Here is a 14,871-nt window from a genome sequence, read left to right as displayed (position 1 = left end):
ACCTCAGGACACAGCTGATTATATACATGTGATCACTCTCTAGTGGTATAATCACCTACGTCAATGTATGTGTGTATCAATAAGCTGAGGTTACCTTATAAGACAACCTAGTACAGTAGCTTCTCTGAATTCATTAGCATTGTCCACTGTCACACAATATCAACATGTCAAAACCAGACAGTGGTTACTTCTCTTTATCTAGTTTCGGTCTGACTCAGACCCAGCCTGCAAGCACACACTCACAACAGCCAGAGCTTAACCACAAAGACTAATATAGATGCTTGTACAACGTATAGTGGCAGAGTTTAGACACATAGCAACAGTATCTATTATAAGGCCTGCAGCAAAACATATGAATCTTAAAGTCCCTTAATTAACAATGAGGAGGGTCTCTGGAACCCACCCCCTACAGTGACATTAACACTTGGTAGAATATATAACTTAAACATCCATGGTGGTGACATTAACACTTGGTAGAATATATAACTTAAACCTCCATGGTGGTGACATTAACACTTGGTAGACTATATAACTTAAACATCCATGGTGGTGACATTAACACTTGGTAGACTATATAACTTAAACATCCATGGTGGTAACATTAACACTTGGTAGAATATATAACTTAAACATCCATGGTGGTGACATTAACACTTGGTAGACTATATAACTTAAACATCCATGGTGGTGACATTAACACTTGGTAGAATATATAACTTAAACATCCATGGTGGTGACATTAACACTTGGTAGAATATATAACTTAAACATCCATGGTGGTGACATTAACACTTGGTAGAATATATAACTTAAACATCCATGGTGGTGACATTAACACTTGGTAGAATATATAACTTAAACATCCATGGTGGTGACATTAACACTTGGTAGACTATATAACTTAAACATCCATGGTGGTGACATTAACACTTGGTAGAATATATAACATAAACATCCATGGTGGTGACATTAACACTTGGTAGACTATATAACTTAAACATCCATGGTGGTGACATTAACACTTGGTAGACTATATAACTTAAACATCCATGGTGGTGACATTAACACTTGGTAGACTATATAACTTAAACATCCATGGTGGTGACATTAACACTTGGTAGACTATATAACCTAAACATCCATGGTGGTGACATTAACACTTGGTAGACTATATAACTTAAACATCCACGGTGGTGACATTAACACTTGGTAGACTATATAACTTAAACATCCACGGTGGTGACATTAACACTTGGTAGACTATATAACTTAAACATCCATGGTGGTAACATTAACACTTGGTAGGCTATATAACTTAAACATCCATGGTGGTGACATTAACACTTGGTAGACTATATAACTTCACATCCATGGTGGAGACATTAACACTTGGTAGACTATATAACTTAAACATCCATGGTGGTGACATTAACACTTGGTAGACTATATAACTTAAACCTCCATGGTGGTGACATTAACACTTGGTAGACTATATAACTTAAACATCCATGGTGGTGACATTAACACTTGGTAGACTATATAACTTAAACATCCATGGTGGAGACATTAACACTTGGTAGAATATATAACTTAAACATCCATGGTGGTGACATTAACACTTGGTAGACTATATAACTTAAACATCCATGGTGGAGACATTAACACTTGGTAGAATATATAACTTAAACATCCATGGTGGTGACATTAACACTTGGTAGACTATATAACTTAAACATCCATGGTGGAGACATTAACACTTGGTAGACTATATAACTTAAACATCCATGGTGGTGACATTAACACTTGGTAGACTATATAACTTAAACATCCATGGTGGAGACATTAACACTTGGTAGAATATATAACTTAAACATCCATGGTGGTGACATTAACACTTGGTAGAATATATAACTTAAACATCCATGGTGGTGACATTAACACTTGGTAGAATATATAACTTAAACATCCATGGTGGTAACATTAACACTTGGTAGAATATATAACTTAAACATCCATGGTGGTGACATTAACACTTGGTAGACTATATAACTTAAACATCCATGGTGGTGACATTAACACTTGGTAGAATATATAACTTAAACATCAATGGTGGTAACATTAACACTTGGTAGACTATATAACTTAAACATCCATGGTGGTGACATTAACACTTGGTAGACTATATAACTTAAACATCCATGGTGGTGACATTAACACTTGGTAGAATATATAACTTAAACATCAATGGTGGTAACATTAACACTTGGTAGACTATATAACTTAAACATCCATGGTGGTGACATTAACACTTGGTAGACTATATAACTTAAACATCCATGGTGGTGACATTAACACTTGGTAGAATATATAACTTAAACATCCATGGTGGTAACATTAACACTTGGTAGAATATATAACTTAAACATCCATGGTGGTGACATTAACACTTGGTAGAATATATAACTTAAACATCCATGGTGGTAACATTAACACTTGGTAGACTATATAACTTAAACATCCATGGTGGTGACATTAACACTTGGTAGAATATATAACTTAAACATCCATGGTGGAGACATTAACACTTGGTAGACTATATAACTTAAACATCCATGGTGGTGACATTAACACTTGGTAGACTATATAACTTAAACATCCATGGTGGTGACATTAACACTTGGTAGAATATATACCTTCACATCCATGGTGGTGACATTAACACTTGGTAGACTATATAACTTAAACATCCATGGTGGTGACATTAACACTTGGTAGAATATATAACTTAAACATCCATGGTGGTGACATTAACACTTGGTAGACTATATAACTTAAACATCCATGGTGGTGACATTAACACTTGGTAGACTATATAACTTAAACATCCATGGTGGTGACATTAACACGTGGTAGACTATATAACTTAAACATCCATGGTGGTGACATTAACACTTGGTAGACTATATAACTTCTACATCCATGGTGGTGACATTAACACTTGGTAGACTATATAACTTAAACATCCATGGTGGAGACATTAACACTTGGTAGACTATATAACTTCTACATCCATGGTGGTGACATTAACACTTGGTAGAATATATAACTTAAACATCCATGGTGGAGACATTAACACTTGGTAGAATATATAACTTAAACATCCATGGTGGTGACATTAACACTTGGTAGACTATGCTTTGCATTCAGAGATGTTCCTTATGATGTCTGCACCCAGCTCATTTTGTATTTGCCTGTCTGCATTATTCACCAGGGAAAGGAAACATTCTGTGAATACTGAAGCATTGCATCAACAAGGTGGCTCTGATAATATTGAAACATTGTATAAATGAACGAGGCGGCTCGGAGGAAATGAAACATTTAGTATCAACAAGACAACTCTGAGAATATTCATATTGCAACATAGTAGTCAACACGGAGGCAGCAGGGCCAGTTTGTCTGTCTGATATTATTGTGTTGCCTACGCAGCATCTGGGTGCTCATTATATACTAAAAACAGCCCTACATCCACACTATAGATAAATAACTTAGCAATATTTAATGACTTTATGCAGCAATATTGATCTGTTCATCTTTTAATTCAGGAAGATGGACAAGCAACACTAATGGAGTGAGAGGTGGAAATGCATTATACCAGAGGTAGGTAGACTACAGGTAGGGAATAGGATGCAGACAGAGTAACACTGATGGAGTGAGAGGTGGAAATGCATTATACCAGAGGTAGGTAGACTACAGGTAGGGATTAGGATGCAGACAGAGCAACACTGATGGAGTGAGAGGTGGAAATGCATTATACCAGAGGTAGGTAGACTACAGGTAGGGATTAGGATGCAGACAGAGTAACACTGATGGAGTGAGAGGTGGAAATGCATTATACCAGAGGTAGGTAGACTACAGGTAGGGATTAGGATGCAGACAGAGCAACACTGATGGAGTGAGAGGTGGAAATGCATTATACCAGAGGTAGGTAGACTACAGGTAGGGATTAGGATGCAGACAGAGTAACACTGATGGAGTGAGAGGTGGAAATGCATTATACCAGAGGTAGGTAGACTACAGGTAGGGATTAGGATGCAGACAGAGCAACACTGATGGAGTGAGAGGTGGAAATGCATTATACCAGAGGTAGGTACACTACAGTTAGGGATTAGGATGCAGACAGAGCAACACTGATGGAGTGAGAGGTGGAAATGCATTATACCAGAGGTAGGTAGACTACAGGTAGGGATTAGGATGCAGACAGAGTAACACTGATGGAGTGAGAGGTGGAATTGCATTATACCAGAGGTAGGTAGACTACAGGTAGGGATTAGGATGCAGACAGAGCAACACTGATGGAGTGAGAGGTGGAAATGCATTATACCAGAGGTAGGTAGACTACAGGTAGGGATTAGGATGCAGACAGAGTAACACTGATGGAGTGAGAGGTGGAAATGCATTATACCAGAGGTAGGTAGACTACAGGTAGGGATTAGGATGCAGACAGAGGATGATGATGTAGTCCTATAGGTAAGAAGTTAATGTTGGGTTCGCTACAGAAGGCTATATCAAACCACTGATACAGTACTGGACCACTAGGGGGGGAAATGGTTTTCCAAAAAGTAAAAAAAAACAATTTTGTAAAAGTAAAAAAAAACATTTTTGTATTTTTCAGGATCACGCCTACTTCCATCAGCTATGCTCTGTCCCACCCCCTCCTCTCTCTCTCCTCTGCCCTCCCCACCCCCTCTTTCCTCTCTCTCTCGTTCTCTCTCTCTTCCTGACATGTAGCATCAGGCCTGTTGAGCTTGACTCAGGTCACAGACCTCTGCCATCGACACTCCCCCCTTCTCCTGCTCTAACATAAGACCAATATTAAATAGATACATAAAATATACTCTCATTCATTTACATAGAGACAGATACAATCAATCATTGACACACTGAATATACAACAGTCAGATGCATGACACCATCACAACTTAACTGACATTTGTGCCTGTCCCCAGATGGACAGTTAGGCTACAGTAAAGTACATTTACAGGTGATTACATCATTGTCCTGCTTTGAGACACATTTTTACTGTCTGCTTCCAGTTGCATGTTATTTTACTAGCCCTGAAAATTATGATATATCTTACAATATCAAAACATATCTCAGTAACTGTCACAAGTGTATAACAATATAACAGCCTCTTACCTGTGCTCCACAACAGGATGGTCAGTACCACTGCAGGTATCATATCTGTCTCTAACTGGGGCTCCACTGAGCGAAACAAGTCTACTGTCATGAAGAGAAGACTGAAGTGTGGAAAATACTGCTAGGCTATATGACTTCTATCTCATTACTTCCTGACTTCTATGACGTGACAAACCTTTAAGCAGCTAAGATCAGCTAAACCCACCTACCTACAGGAAACACTGACATTAGAAAAACTCCACAGGAAACTGCTGACAGAGCAGCAACGTTTCACATAGTGTGTCCTATAATATCAGCTATAACTTTCTACTGCTTGAGTTCACCTCTTATAGAATATTGGCTTAATGTTCCAGCACCTCAATATAAACAGTACCAGCACCCAAAATGAGTACTGATGAGGTCTCATGTTAGAGCAGGAGAAGGGGGGATGTGGTGTAGAAGCTAGAGGTCTGTTACCCAAGTCAACTCAACAGGCCTGATGCTATATGTCAGGGTCAGGCTGGGCTGGGCCAAGAGAGGAACAGGTTACTGGTTATGATGACATCACTGGTGAGAAGTCAGTGATACAAATATATTCAGTTGGTTTAAATGTTTGTCTCTCTCTCCCTCCTCCCCTGTCTCCTTCTACCAACCCAGTCTGTCTGTGAGTAAGAACTATCTTGCTCTCGCTCCTCCTCCAGTTGCTTTCTTCCTCCCGCCTCCCCCCTCTTTGACAGATATGATGCTGCATGTCAGTTTCATTGTTGGGGTTGGGGTTGGGGTTGGGGTCAGGTAGGGGTCGGGGTTGGGGTCAGGTCAGCCTACAGCTGTGTCTGTAAACAACGACCCTATATGGAAGTAAATGACTACAAACTACATTCAAGTCTTGAGTTTATTCAAGTAGAATAAGAAAAGGACAAAACAACATCAAGGTGTATCTGTTAGAAATCATCATAACATCACATCAACTCACAAGTATCACAGTAGGATAGAAATTAACACTTGGTAGAATATATAACTTAAACATCCATGGTGGTGACATTAACACTTGGTAGACTATATAACTTAAACATCCATGGTGGTGACATTAACACTTGGTAGAATATATAACTTAAACATCCATGGTGGAGACATTAACACTTGGTAGACTATATAACTTAAACATCCATGGTGGTGACATTAACACTTGGTAGACTATATAACTTAAACATCCATGGTGGTAACATTAACACTTGGTAGACTATATAACTTAAACATCCATGGTGGTGACATTAACACTTGGTAGAATATATAACTTAAACATCCATGGTGGTGACATTAACACTTGGTAGACTATATAACTTAAACATCCATGGTGGTAACATTAACACTTGGTAGACTATATACCTTAAACATCCATGGTGGTGACATTAACACTTGGTAGAATATATAACTTAAACATCCATGGTGGTGACATTAACACTTGGTAGACTATATAACTTAAACATCCATGGTGGTAACATTAACACTTGGTAGACTATATACCTTAAACATCCATGGTGGTGACATTAACACTTGGTAGAATATATAACTTAAACATCCATGGTGGTGACATTAACACTTGGTAGAATATATAACTTAAACATCCATGGTGGTGACATTAACACTTGGTAGACTATATAACTTAAACATCCATGGTGGAGACATTAACACTTGGTAGACTATATAACTTAAACATCCATGGTGGTGACATTAACACTTGGTAGACTATATAACTTAAACATCCATGGTGGTGACATTAACACTTGGTAGAATATATAACTTAAACATCCATGGTGGTGACATTAACACTTGGTAGACTATATAACTTAAACATCCATGGTGGTGACATTAACACTTGGTAGAATATATAACTTAAACATCCATGGTGGTGACATTAACACTTGGTAGACTATATAACTTAAACATCCATGGTGGTGACATTAACACTTGGTAGAATATATAACTTAAACATCCATGGTGGTGACATTAACACTTGGTAGAATATATAACTTAAACATCCATGGTGGTGACATTAACACTTGGTAGAATATATAACTTAAACATCCATGGTGGTAACATTAACACTTGGTAGACTATATAACTTAAACATCCATGGTGGTGACATTAACACTTGGTAGACTATATAACTTAAACATCCATGGTGGTGACATTAACACTTGGTAGACTATATAACTTAAACCTCCATGGTGGTGACATTAACACTTGGTAGACTATATAACTTAAACATCCATGGTGGTGACATTAACACTTGGTAGACTATATAACTTAAACATCCATGGTGGAGACATTAACACTTGGTAGAATATATAACTTAAACATCCATGGTGGTGACATTAACACTTGGTAGACTATATAACTTAAACATCCATGGTGGTGATGTCGGGGCAGGATCCTTGTTCCTTGTCAATCATTTGCTTATTGGTGAAATCAGTAGTCAGACATTATCTTTAAGTAAATAAATCATTCATTTATTAATGCAGTTGCAGACAAGTTGACAACGGGAACACAGCATGTGTGTTTCAGAGTAAGTTCTGCACCCCACCTCAGGACACAGCTGATTATATACATGTGATCACTCTCTAGTGGTATAATCACCTACGTCAATGTGTGTATCAATAAGCTGAGGTTACCTTATAAGACAACCTAGTACAGTAGCTTATGTGAATTCATTAGCATTGTCCACTGTCACACAAGATCAACATGTCAAAACCAGACAGTGGTTACTTCTCTTTATCTAGTTTCAGTCTGACTCAAACCCAGCCTGCAAGCACACTCTCACAACAGCCAGAGCTTAACCACAAAGACTAATATAGATGCTTGTACAACGTATAGTGGCAGAGTTTAGACACATAGCAACAGTATCTATTATAAGGCCTGCAGCAAAACATATGAATCTTAAGGTCCCCTTAATCAATAATGGGGAGGGTCTCTGGGACCCACCCCCTGCAGTGACATTAACCGATAAATCCATGATAGTCTAAAATTTCAATAAGCATTTCCCAACAGCTGGCCATGCCATCCTCCCTGCTACCCCAACCCCGGCCAACAGAGTTGAAAGTCCGTGTTGCCCAGCAATCTTAAAGTCCCTTAATTAACAATGGGGAGGGTCTCTGAGACCCACCCCCTACAGTGACATTAACACTTGGTAGGCTATATAACTTAAACATCCATGGTGGTGACATTAACACTTGGTAGAATATATAACTTAAACATCCATGGTGGAGACATTAACACTTGGTAGACTATATAACTTAAACATCCATGGTGCTGACATTAACACTTGGTAGAATATATAACTTAAACATCCATGGTGCTGACATTAACACTTGGTAGAATATATACCTTAAACATCCATGGTGGAGACATTAACACTTGGTAGACTATATAACTTAAACATCCATGGTGGAGACATTAACACTTGGTAGAATATATAACTTAAACATCCATGGTGGAGACATTAACACTTGGTAGACTATATAACTTAAACATCCATGGTGCTGACATTAACACTTGGTAGACTATATAACTTAAACATCCATGGTGGTGACATTAACACTTGGTAGACTATATAACTTAAACATCCATGGTGGAGACATTAACACTTGGTAGACTATATAACTTAAACATCCATGGTGGAGACATTAACACTTGGTAGACTATATAACTTAAACATCCATGGTGGAGACATTAACACTTGGTAGACTATATAACTTAAACATCCATGGTGGTGACATTAACACTTGGTAGACTATATAACTTAAACATCCATGGTGGTGACATTAACACTTGGTAGAATATATAACTTAAACATCCATGGTGGTGACATTAACACTTGGTAGAATATATAACTTAAACATCCATGGTGGAGACATTGACACTTGGTAGACTATATAACTTAAACATCCATGGTGGTGACATTAACACTTGGTAGAATATATAACTTAAACATCCATGGTGGTGACATTAACACTTGGTAGAATATATAACTTAAACATCCATGGTGGAGACATTAACACTTGGTAGACTATATAACTTAAACATCCATGGTGGTGACATTAACACTTGGTAGAATATATAACTTAAACATCCATGGTGGTGACATTAACACTTGGTAGAATATATAACTTAAACATCCATGGTGGTGACATTAACACTTGGTAGAATATATAACTTAAACATCCATGGTGGAGACATTAACACTTGGTAGACTATATAACTTAAACATCCATGGTGGAGACATTAACACTTGGTAGACTATATAACTTAAACATCCATGGTGGAGACATTAACACTTGGTAGACTATATAACTTAAACATCCATGGTGCTGACATTAACACTTGGTAGAATATATACCTTAAACATCCTGTTGGGTAGCAACTTCACCAGCTTGTTGTTGTTGTCATGGTTGTTCCTGTTGGGTAGCAACTTCACCAGCTTGTTGTTGTTGTCATGGTTGTTCCTGTTGGGTAGCAACTTCATCAGCTTGTTGTTGTTGTCATGGTTGTTCCTGTTGGGTAGCAACTTCACCAGCTTGTTGTTGTTGTTGTCATGGTTGTTCCTGTTGGGTAGCAACTTCACCAGCTTGTTGTTGTTGTCATGGTTGTTCCTGTTGGGTAGCAACTTCACCAGCTTGTTGTTGTTGTCATGGTTGTTCCTGTTGGGTAGCAACTTCATCAGCTTGTTGTTGTTGTTGTTGTCATGGTTGTTCCTGTTGGGTAGCAACTTCACCAGCTTGTTGTTGTTGTTGTTGTTGTCATGGTTGTTCCTGTTGGGTAGCAACTTCACCAGCTTGTTGTTGTTGTTGTTGTCATGGTTGTTCCTGTTGGGTAGCAACTTCACCAGCTTGTTGTTGTTGTCATGGTTGTTCCTGTTGGGTAGCAACTTCACCAGCTTGTTGTTGTTGTTGTTGTCATGGTTGTTCCTGTTGGGTAGCAACTTCACCAGCTTGTTGTTGTTGTTGTTGTCATGGTTGTTCCTGTTGGGTAGCAACTTCACCAGCTTGTTGTTGTTGTCACGTCCTGACCTTAGTTCCTTTTTATGTCTCTATTTTGGTTTGGTCAGGGCCTGAGTTAGGGTGGGCATACTATGTTTTTCATTCTATGTTTTGTTCTGTGTGTTGTATTTCTATGTGTTTGGCCTGGTATGGTTCCCAATCAGAGGCAGCTGTCAATCGTTGTCTCTGATTGAGAACCATACTTAGGTAGCCTGTTCCCACCTGTGTTTGTGTTGTTTTCTGTTTTGTGTATTGCACCTTGCGGAACTGTTCGTCTGTTGTTTTTGTACAAGTGTTCATATTTATTAAACGTATTCTGAATACTTACCACGCTGCACCTTGGTCCTCTTCTCCTTATCCCGGCAACATTCGTTACAGTTGTTGTTTTTCTGAAGCATCTTGTGTGATGTAGGTCTTGAGGGTAGAGGGTGAGAGAAGATGGATTCTATTCATATGCTGTCCAGCTTCTGAGAACATATTGTGCTAGAATGGAGAGGAGATCAGTAAACAACAGAACGTATGGTGCTAGAATGGAGAGGAGATCAGTAAACAACAGAACGTATGGTGCTAGAATGGAGAGGAGATCAGTAAACAACAGAACGTATGGTGCTAGAATGGAGAGGAGATCAGTAAACAGTCCTACCTAACCATGTATCACTACTGTTGCTACTATCTAACAGATATCTTGTGTCCTACCTAACCATGTATCACTACTGTTGCTCCTATCTAACATATCTTGTGTCCTACCTAACCAGTGAACGTGTGGCTGTGACTGTCCTGTCAGTGCCTGTCATCACTGTTTGATTTATTTTACTGCAGGTATACTTTCCTGTATTTATTATTTTCTAAACACATCGCATGTATACTATACAATCACTTTGTGGATTCAGTCTGAGAGCAGTGAACATGTGACTGTCCTGTCAATGCCTGTCATCACTGTTTGATATCTTTTACTGCAGATAAAAACTGAGTCAACCTGAAGTGTGGGTGTCCGTGTGCCTTTCTTCTGGGCGGCTATGTGAAGTTGGTTACACCAGGTGTCTGTACTACAGAAACACTGCTAATCCAACAACAGTGCTAGGTGCCTGTACTACAGAAACACTGCTAATCCAACAATAGTGCTAGGTGCCTGTACTACAGAAACACTGCTAATCCAACAATAGTGCTAGGTGCCTGTACTACAGAAATACTGCTAATCCAACAATAGTGCTAGGTGCCTGTACTACAGAAACACTGCTAATCCAACAATAGTGCTAGGTGCCTGTACTACAGAAACACTGCTAATCCAACAATAGTGCTAGGTGCCTGTACTACAGAAACACTGCTAATCCAACCAATAGTGCTAGGTGCCTGTCCTATATAAACACTGCTAACTAAACAATAGTGCTAGGTGCCTGTACTACAGAAACACTGCTAATCCAACAATAGTGCTAGGTGCCTGCACACTTGAATTAAAGGGGAACTACTCTCAAAAATCTAAATTTCTTAGATTTTTCCCAAACCTCAATTGTGGTCTCCTGATGTGGTTTAAGCATTATTATGGACTTAGAACATACAATTGTATTGTTTTTCTGTTTAATAAAAGTCATACTTTGAGAACAAAAGCCTGAAAAAAATGAGAAATTTTGAAACCTGTGAATTTCTGTCTCAGTTTCTCTGTTTCAATAATAGTAATACTATTATCCTACTGACCAATACAGCTTGGGTTGGTCTACTATTATCCTACTGAACAGTACAGCTTGGGTTTGTGTACTATTATCCTACTGAACAGTACAGCTTGGGTTGGTCTACTATTATCCTACTGAACAGTACAGCTTGGGTTGGTCTACTATTATCCTTCTGAACAGTACAACTTGGGTTGGTCTACTATTATCCTACTGAACAGTACAGCTTGGGTTGGTCTACTATTATCCTACTGAACAGTACAGCTTGGGTTGGTCTACTATTATCCTACTGAACAGTACAGCTTGGGTTGGTCTACTATTATCATACTGAACAGTACAGCTTGGGTTGGTCTACTATTATCCTACTGAACAGTACAGCTTGGGTTGGTCTACTATTATCCTACTGACCAGTACAACTTGGGTTGGTCTACTATTATCCTACTGAACAGTACAGCTTGGGTTGGTCTACTATTATCCTACTGAACAGTACAGCTTGGGTTGGTCTACTATTATCCTACTGAACAGTACAGCTTGGGTTGGTCTACTATTATCCTACTGAACAGTACAGCTTGGGTTGGTCTACTATTATCCTACTGAACAGTACAGCTTGGGTTGGTTTACTATTATCCTACTGACCAGTACAGCTTGGGTTGGTCTACTATTATCCTACTGAACAGTACAGCTTGGGTTGGTCTACTATTATCCTACTGACCAGTACAGCTTGGGTTGGTCTACTATTATCCTACTGAACAGTACAGCTTGGGTTGGTCTACTATTATCCTACTGAACAGTACAGCTTGGGTTGGTCTACTATTATCCTACTGAACAGTACAGCTTGGGTTGGTCTACTATTATCCTACTGAACAGTACAGCTTGGGTTGGTCGACTATTATCCTACTGAACAGTACAGCTTGGGTTGGTCTACTATTATCCTACTGAACAGTACAGCTTGGGTTGGTCTACTATTATCCTACTGAACAGTACAGCTTGGGTTGGTCTACTATTATCCTACTGAACAGTACAGCTTGGGTTGGTCTACTATTATCCTACTGACCAGTACAGCTTGGGTTGGTCTACTATTGTCCTACTGAACAGTACAGCTTGGGTTGGTCTACTATTATCCTACTGAACAGTACAGCTTGGGTTGGTCTACTATTATCCTACTGAACAGTACAGCTTGGGTTGGTCTACTATTATCCTACTGAACAGTACAGCTTGGGTTGGTCTACTATTATCCTACTGAACAGTACAGCTTGGGTTGGTCTACTATTATCCTACTGACCAGTACAGCTTGGGTTGGTCTACTATTATCCTACTGAACAGTACAGCTTGGGTTGGTCTACTATTATCCTACTGAACAGTACAGCTTGGGTTGGTCTACTATTATCCTACTGAACAGTACAGCTTGGGTTGGTCTACTATTATCCTACTGAACAGTACATCTTGGGTTGGTCGACTATTATCCTACTGAACAGTACAGCTTGGGTTGGTCTACTATTATCCTACTGAACAGTACAGCTTGGGTTGGTCTACTATTATCCTACTGAACAGTACAGCTTGGGTTGGTCTACTATTATCCTACTGAACAGTACAGCTTGGGTTGGTCTACTATTATCCTACTGACCAGTACAGCTTGGGTTGGTCTACTATTGTCCTACTGAACAGTACAGCTTGGGTTGGTCTACTATTGTCCTACTGAACAGTACAGCTTGGGTTGGTCTACTATTATCCTACTGAACAGTACAGCTTGGGTTGGTCTACTATTATCCTACTGAACAGTACAGCTTGGGTTGGTCTACTATTATCCTACTGAACAGTACAGCTTGGGTTGGTCTACTATTATCCTACTGAACAGTACAGCTTGGGTTGGCCTGACTGTGAAAGACCAATATGGGATTCATCATTTTAGGTCATTCAGAGTGTATATCACTGTTTCTCATGCTTTTCACACAGGGTGCCTTTCCTTCTCTGGGCCGTTTGGAAAATGTTTTACTAAATTAGAGTACTGTGTACCCACTTCTCCAGGCAGCACTACACCACTGACCTACACAACAGCTTTCAACATACCAGTATTTAGTTTGGAAACTTTCAAAATATATGCCGGTATAAATAATACAATATTAAAATACGTCAAATTATCCATTTATTTGTTTCAAAAGTGGTTGAAATGCTGTGAAAAACAGTTGTACTGAACTACAGTGCTAAAATAATCGATATTCTCAAAGTTGATTTTGTCTTTGCAGGAGGACTCTTATTTAGAAGAAAATAATCTGATGTTGTGCTGCCAGCATATTATCCTGCTGCTAACAGAACGGTAATACAGGCTTCTAACCCCAACTATTTGTACGGTGTGCTGCGAGGTACAAACTGCAGAGGTATCTATAGAGTGAGATCATAAATAGGTTATTTCCACAAGGGGGCGACAAACGCCAGTTAATATTCCAGAATAGAGCACTTTAGAATTAAAAGGCGCCCTTTGACAATGGTCAATTTGGAGTACCTCCGGCCTGGGTAGGGGTGCTTCCCAAAAGTATTTACTGGTTCCTGACATGTGCACTCGTTCACTACTCCCCATAAAGTGTAAAAGCATTGGATTGGTGAAGGCGTAGGTTATAGCATGAGTTTCCAAACTAATCAATTCCTGTCAAGTCCTGTCCATGAAGGGAAGTGAACAAGTGCACACTTTGGGAGGAAGGAGAGATTATTGGGGCACAGTCCAGGTATGCAGACGTTTCCCCAGCCCAGGTATGCAGACGTTTCCCCAGCCCAGCACCACTTCAACAAATACCAATCAATCAATATATCATCAAATCCTTTATGATTAGACCATTTTACTTACATTTACATTACATTTAAGTCATTTAGCAGACGCTCTTATCCAGAGCGACTTACAAATTGGTGCATTCACCTTATGACATCCAGTGGAACAGCCACTTTACAATAGTGCATCTAAATCTTTTAAGGGGGGGGGATCAGAAGGATAACTTTATCCTATC

The 14,871-nt window shown here is 39.2% G+C and overlaps 2 protein-coding genes and 1 long non-coding RNA gene across 3 annotated transcripts in view; 1 reads left to right on the top strand and 2 right to left on the bottom strand.

Annotated features, from left to right (window-relative positions):
* Window positions 1–14,871, top strand: part of LOC139579779 (scavenger receptor cysteine-rich domain-containing protein DMBT1-like) — a 260,129-nt gene that overhangs the window by 102,115 nt on the left and 143,143 nt on the right. The window lies entirely within an intron of this gene.
* The window catches only part of LOC139577936 (T-cell differentiation antigen CD6-like), a 39,248-nt gene that overhangs the window by 11,532 nt on the left and 12,845 nt on the right, over window positions 1–14,871 (bottom strand). The gene's annotated exons all lie outside the window — the stretch shown is intronic.
* LOC139577771 (uncharacterized) lies at window positions 6,054–10,689 on the bottom strand. The gene is made up of 2 exons (XR_011675405.1): window positions 10,540–10,689; window positions 6,054–7,631 (listed from the first exon to the last, which is right to left on the bottom strand). It is a non-coding gene; the product is annotated as an uncharacterized lncRNA (long non-coding RNA).

The sequence above is a fragment of the Salvelinus alpinus genome, chromosome 6 (genome assembly GCF_045679555.1).
Source record: "Salvelinus alpinus chromosome 6, SLU_Salpinus.1, whole genome shotgun sequence".
Classification (NCBI taxonomy): Eukaryota; Metazoa; Chordata; class Actinopteri; order Salmoniformes; family Salmonidae; genus Salvelinus; species Salvelinus alpinus.
The sequence above is the reverse complement of the archived record's forward strand: the minus strand, read 5'-3'. Positions and strand labels throughout refer to the sequence as shown.